This window comes from Puma concolor, chromosome C2, assembly GCF_028749965.1.
Source record: "Puma concolor isolate L17-30 chromosome C2, mPumCon1.1.hap2, whole genome shotgun sequence".
Classification (NCBI taxonomy): domain Eukaryota; kingdom Metazoa; phylum Chordata; class Mammalia; order Carnivora; family Felidae; genus Puma; species Puma concolor.
This window is the reverse complement of record NC_141675.1, coordinates 41,275,162-41,282,314: the sequence shown is the minus strand read 5'-3', so window position 1 is coordinate 41,282,314 and position 7,153 is coordinate 41,275,162. Positions and strand designations below refer to the sequence as shown.

Sequence of the window (7,153 nt, the reverse complement as noted above, 5' to 3'; positions counted from 1 at the left end):
TTTGAGAGACAGAGACAGAGTGTGAGTGGGGGAGGGGCAGAGAGAGAGAGAGAGAGAGAGAGAGGGAGAAAGACACAGAATCTGAAGAGGCTCCAGGCTCTGAGCTGTCAGCATAGAGCCTGACCTGGGGCTCAAACTCACAAGCCGTGAGATCATGACCTGAGCTGAAGTTGGATGCTTAACCGACTGAGCCACCCAGGTGCCCCTTTCTTCTTCTTATTGAGTTAGAGTTGCTTATATGTATAGTAAATATTTTTTCTCAGTCCATGACCTTCCTATTCAATTTCTTCGTAATATCTTTTAATAAACAGAAATTTAAAATTTTGATAAAGTCTGTTACATTAATTTTTAATACTTCAATAGTTGATAGTTAAAAATAGTCTTTTAAATAGCTTAGAATAGTTAATTTTAGAGTCTGTCTAGAAAATTCTTGCCTACCCCTAGTTTCTGAAAATATTCTCTTATGAATATTCTTACACCCTTATGAATATTCTAGAAACTCCATACTTGTAGTTTTTACATTTAGGTCTGTGATCTTTCTCAACTGATTTTTCTCTATGGTGTGAGATATGGGTTGAGGTTCACTTTTTTCCCCCCCAGACAATACTGATTCTTTTTTTTTTTTTCCACTATTAATTTTTAAGAAAGAAAATTTCTGGGTGGTCTACAACCTTTGTCTAATATAATGCTAATTAGATCACTTGCTGAAGTGGGGTCGCCGATGAGCACACAGCCATCCTAGAGAAGCCCCTCGTTACCAGCCAGTTAACACATTGCCAGACAGCTGGCCCAGTGTGGCTCAATATTAATCATTTTTATTTAAAAAAAAAAACAACCCAGAAATCCAAATGTAAATAAAATTCTCTCGTTCATTTGTTGCCAATTAATTTTCTTTTATCCCTCTATAGGCCAACACTGAATGAACTCAGATCGAGATTGTCAGGGCAGTTTGCAAGCTCTAATCTGAAGGCAGTTGTCCCTACTTCCTTATTGTCACAGAGAAGAAGTGATTAGGCTATCATAAGGGGGACTCTGCAAACAAAGCCGATTAAGTATCTCTTGGATACAATGTCACAGACACTTAAGCCTTGAACAGGTGAAATTTGTCAAGTAAGCAATCCCCTGATGGTTTGTCCAGTGAAAAAGAATTGTTTTGTCTTGTTGATGTTGTTTCAGAGTACACTTTGCTGGCGTGAACAATTCCTCATTCTCGATTCACATAGTTTCTTATTAAACAAATGAAATCATAGAATCATTGGTCCTGGCTCAGAAATCACTAAAAATATCTGAGGCTCTTTTCAAATCATGAAACTAGAAATTCATTTATACATTTTTAAATCAAATATCAATTACTGATGGAATGCCTACTTGTACCAAGCACGTCTTAAGGATAGGAATTTAGCAGATGGAAAACCAAAACCAAAAACCAGGTCTCCATCCTCACTTTTTAAAAATTTCAGGATGTGATTAAGCCACGGCAACTATATCCATTTTGATTAATATCCAACTTGTTCTCTACATCTCCACTTAGATCTCTCATGGGCATCTCAAACCTACCACGCCCAACACTGAATTCTTGATTTCTCCCTCCTAACTTTGGCCCTGGCATAGACTTCTTCATCTCCATATAATGGTAACTATATTCTTTTTTTTTTTATGTTTATTTATTTTTGAGAGAGAGAGAGAGAGAGAGACAGAGTGTGAACAGGCGAGGGGCAGAGAGAGAGGGAGACACAGAATCGAAGCAGGCTCCAAGCTCTGAGATGTCAGCACAGAGCCCAACACAGGGCTCGAACCCACGGAACGTGAGATCATGACCTGAGCCGAAGTCAGACGCTTTACCGACTGAGCCACCCGGGTGCCCCTAATGGTAACTATATTCTTAGCTGTTGAGATGAAAACTATGGTATAATCCTTGACTCCTCTCTTTCTCTTACATCTTGTGTCCAAAACATCTGCAAATACTTTTGACTTTACCTTCAAAACATGTTCCAAGAACATCGCTTCCTACTGTCTCCAACACTACATAGCAGTCTAAGCTACTATTGGCTCTTGCCAAGACTACTGACTGCAATAATCTTCCAAATACTCTCTTTCCCCTACACATGTCTCTTAGTCTTTTTTCCAAACAGCAGTCAGTAATCCTTCTAAGTCAGGTGACAAGACTCTATGGTTTTCATTCCACACAAAATAACACCCAAAGTGTACATGAGGGCTAGCAATGGCTGAATGACTGTTGCCATCTGCCCCTGACTCCCCCTACTCCGGCCTCACCCTTATGGTTGTCCTCCTTGCCTTGTCGGCTCTAACCTTCCTGGACCTTTCCTTGTCCTAGATTTTGCTCTGCTCATTCCTCTCTTGGTGTGTCTGTGTGTATTGTTCTGTTACCTGGGATCCTCTTCCTCAGAAAGCCATATGACTCGCTCCCCCCCGCCCCATTTTCATGACTCTGCTGGCTTATCAGAGACGCCTTCCCTAATTACCATGAACTATAAATTTCTTCTTGCTCCGATTACGCTATATCTTATTACCTTGCCTTGTTCTTTTTCATGGCACTCACCACTCTCTGACATGTATTTATGTGTTAATTTAATAGCTCCCATTGAAGTATAGCCCTGGAGAATGGAAACTTGTTTGTCGTGTTCACTACTATACTGAGCATAACTAGAATAGCCCTTGGCATGTGGAGACTCAATAAACCTCTTTTGACTAAAGAAATATGTGATTGCAGTACAGTTATAGGTTTGAAGATAAGGGAAGTCCAGTTTGCTAGAAAAGCATGTAGGAAATCTCAGGGGAAGCTTTCAAGGGAAGTAATACTCTAAGCTGAATTCTGAAGAGTGATAAATTAGACAGTTTAGGTCAGGAGAAGAGACTGAATAAAGTGGAATGTGGAAAACCAGGGAGGCTAAAGACTCTCGAGGGACAGTCGCACGGACCACATAAGCCATGTATGTCTCAGACTTTACCTGAAGAGCGATGAGGAACTACGTAGGTGTTTTAGCGGATGGGTATGGTCAGCATGACTTTTTTAAAGGTCAGTCTGCCTACGGAAATGAGTTAGTTGTAGGGGGTTTCAAAAATGAAGGAGCAGATCCCATTTGAAAAGATATGGCAATAATCCAGGAAACATATCATAGAGTCCTTCATTGTGAGTAGTAGAAAATTTGGCAAATTGGAGGCAAACGAGATTGCTGAAGAAAACAGAAATGAGTAATTAATTGGCTACAGGGAAAAGAGTGAGAGAGAAGAGCCAATGCTTACAACCAGATTTATGTCTTAGGCAATTGGATGGATGGTTCTGTCCCCTGGGATTCAGAGGAAGATAATGAGCTCATTCGGATATGCTGTATCTGAGGTAACTTTAAGGCAGTTAGACATACGATCTTAAGTTCAGGAGAGAGGCCTAAAAAGAGGTGAATGTGGGAGTCTTCAGCATAAAGGTAGTATTTCCCAACACGGTGTTAGATGAGAACCAACCCTCCCGACCCCAAGAAGATTGTTAAGAGTATAAAACAGTCTCAGGGCGCCTGGGTGGCTCAGTTGGTTGAGCGTCCGACTTCGGTTCAGGTCATGATCTTCCAGCTCATGAGTTCAAGCCCCACATCGGGCTCTGTGCTGACAGCTCGGAGCCTGGAGCCTGCTTCTGCTTTTGTGTCTCCCTCTCTCTGTCCCTAACCCACTCGCATTCTGTCTCTGTCTCTCTCAAAAGTAAATAAACAGTAAAACGTAAAACAGTCTCCATGGGTTCAGGGCTAATGACACAATCTGAGGACTTGTGGGGTGGGAGGTCAAATTTCTCAATGATGTGCCAACTGAGGAGAGGATCCCGTGTTTGCAGTTACCCTAGGATGTTCGGTTCCTCCCACACAGGCTGACCACAGGCCCCCTCGATAGGAAAGCAAGGGAGAAGGAAAAGACTTTGCTATAGAGGTGTGATAAAAGGTATTCTGAATTTTATAATGACATTTATGGAAATGAATTTGATTATTGGAAAGTTGTGTCTTTACTAATACTAGTAGAGAAAAATAATTGAAACCCAAATTACCTTGACCTTTATTTTCCTCCCTTCCTCAATTTTAATGGTAAATACTATGGTATGCATCTCCTCCCACCCAAAATGTTTGTTTTTGTTGACTAAAGCTATCAGCAATAGCAGACCATTCTGAAGATTCGGGTAAAAAAACACAAAACAGACGAACCATGTTTTATTAAATTCTATTGGTTGAAAGCACATGAAAGAATTTCTCTTGTATGGGTAGCTCTATATTGCTTTTATCAAAATCGCCAGGTCTTTGAAGACGACTTCTAATGACAATAGCGACATCAGTTCACCAGAGGAAAATAGTGCTCTGGGTTCTAGGGATCACCAAGTCTTTTCCAGTATTATAAAATATAAAAAAATTCCCTCCCCAGATCTCTCACACATTAAAATAGTAAACAGCTTTGGTATAAAAGAAGATATGATATAAATATTTATAACTCACAGTACTCGTGATTCCTAAAATAATCATGATTATGTGAGAATCTCTAGAAATCTACTAAGTTTCTGTGCCAGAGCCAATTTTAGAGTAAAAAAATCAAACACATGTGGTGCTGAATGATTGTAAGAGTGAGTTTCGACACTGAAGGGGCTATAAGCCGTAGACACTTATTGTACATAATTACTTTTCAAATGCTGCCTTAAAGCTTCTTTTTCCTGTCTGTCATTGAAGATGTATTGAAGGATCCCTTTCCTAAAAAATACCGTTTGGGCCATATTTATAGATTAATAAAATAATACCCCTCCTTAGTAGTGTTAACTTCCTTTTTATTCTGAGCACACAGCTTTTCCCTCTCATCTTTTGTCACCTTTCTGTCCTTTTGGCTTTTATTGTCATCATTTTATGCACCATCTTTATGCTTCTAACTACTTAGAACTTAGTTTCTTTCATGGAATCTTTGGCTCCGAGGTTTACTTGCATAAGTTAAGGCAGAGTACTTATAAATAAATAAATAAATAAATAAACCTAAACTAAAAGCTTTAGTAAATCCTTATTCCTGGAATAGCTTTTATATTCACCTCAGCACCAACACACTGGAAATGCTTAGTAGAAAGAAAAGACATAGATTCCAAAACATTAGGCCCAGCATGGAGTGGAGGTTTCAATTGCACCGATTCTGACTCTCAGATCCTCCATAAAACATCAGTGTTTAACCTTTGTTTCCAACTTGCCTCCCAGATTGAGAGAAGACTTACTTGATGGGCCAGAGCAACATTGGCTGTGGAGCTGGAGTTTATCTGGAAACGTTTCAACCAAGCCGTTAAGTTGAGGGAAGCATACAAGCAAGGCCACTGCCAAGCTCTGAAGAAACATAAAACTTTCAGTGTGAATTTGTGAAAATATCTGAAGCTGCACAAACCAGGCAGGCTCTGAGCTGGGAGAAAGGAAGCCTGCATCCTAAGATGATCTCTGCTGTTCCAGCAACTAACTGTGTGATCTTGACTGGACCCTTGCCTTTTCATGGGTCAAACTCTTTATCTCCTTGTCTCTGAAATATTGCATGGGATCAGAATTCCAGATGCGGTTTATTTGATTCACACAGGGCTCTTCCTCTCTCCCTCCCTGCCTCCCTTTCTTCTTGCTTTTAATCAAAGATTCTGGAGCATTTAAAAACTCCTCATGACGACAAGGAGATACCTCTACTCACCTGCCAGAATAGCCAAGATCCAGGACACTGAAAACACCAAATGCTGGTGAGAATGTGGAGTAACAGGAACTGTCATTCATTGCTTGTAGGGGTGCCAAATTGTACAGGCGATTTGGAAGACAGCTTGGTGGTTTCTTACAAAACCTAATATACTCTTACCATACCACCCAGCAGTTGGGCTCCTTGGTATGTACTCAAAAGAGTTGATGACTGATATCCACACAAAAGCCTGGACACAGATGTTTAAGCAGCTTCATTTATGACTGCTTAAATTTGGAAGCAACCAAGATGTCCTTCGGTGGGTGAATGGATAAATAAACTGCGGTACATCTAGACAACAGAATATTTTTCAGTGCTAAAAAGAAAATGAGCTATGAAGCAATAAAAAGAAATGGATGAATCTTAAATGCATATTACTGAATGAAAGCAGCTAATCTGAAAAGGCTACCTACTGTGCGGTTATGGACTCATATGACATTCTGGAAAAGGCACAACTATAGAGACGATAAAAAGATCAGTGGTTGTCAGGATTGGAGGGAGGGAACAATAGGTCATACATTTGTCCAGACCCATAGAATGTACAACACCAAGAGTTAACCTCGGTGTAAACTATCCACTCTGGGGAATAATGATGAGTTAATGTAGGTTTATCAGTTGTAACAAATGTAGCACTCTGGTGGGCAATGTTGATACTGGGGGAGGCTAGGCATGTGTGGGGGAAGAAAATATACAGGAACTCTGTACTTTCCACTCTGTTTCTGCTTAGCTTTCATTTATCTAAGATTGCTACAAAAAGTAAAGGTTATTAATTAAAACATTTTTGGTGGCCAGGGCCCCTGGTGGCTCAGTCGGTTAAGCGTCTGACTTTGGCTTAGGGTCATGATCTCGCAGTTCTTGAGTTCAAGTCCTCCATCGGGCTCTCTGCTGTCAGCGCGGACCCCACTTAGGATCTGTCTCCCTCTCTCTCTGCCCCTCCCTTGCTTGCTCTCTCTCCCCCTCTCTCTCAAAAATAAACATCAAAAAAAAAATGTTGGTGGGTATTTGGAATTGAGAAGCCATGTGGCACATTGGAAATAACATGGCATTCGGGATCAGACAAACATTATTTGAAACTATACATGCGTGGGAGTATATGGGAAATCTCTGTACCTTCTGTTCAATTTGTTGTGAACATAAAACTGCTCTAAAAACAGTCTATTAAAAATAAATATAAAAAGTAAGTAAATATGAAAAGAAAACTAGGTTATTTATTTATTTTTGAGAGAGAGAGAGAGCGAGCGAGCACGCACTGGAGGGGCAGAGAGAAAGAGATAAGTAGGTTATTTTACATGTAAATCTGTGTTTCCAATTTCTTATGCGAAATAGAAGATCTGGCAATGCAGAGCCTGGGTTCTCGCATAGCTAAACCATCCCTTTTACGCGGGCACACCTTTGCTGATCACCACACTACCCCACTGGGCCC

The 7,153-nt window shown here is 40.5% G+C and overlaps 1 long non-coding RNA gene across 1 annotated transcript; it reads left to right on the top strand.

Moving 5' to 3' along the window:
* The first annotated feature begins 692 nt into the window (after positions 1-692).
* Positions 693-6,914, top strand: LOC147577211 (uncharacterized). The gene is made up of 2 exons (XR_015240028.1): positions 693-1,633; positions 5,223-6,914. It is a non-coding gene; the product is annotated as an uncharacterized LOC147577211 (long non-coding RNA).
* The last annotated feature ends 239 nt before the right edge of the window (positions 6,915-7,153 follow it).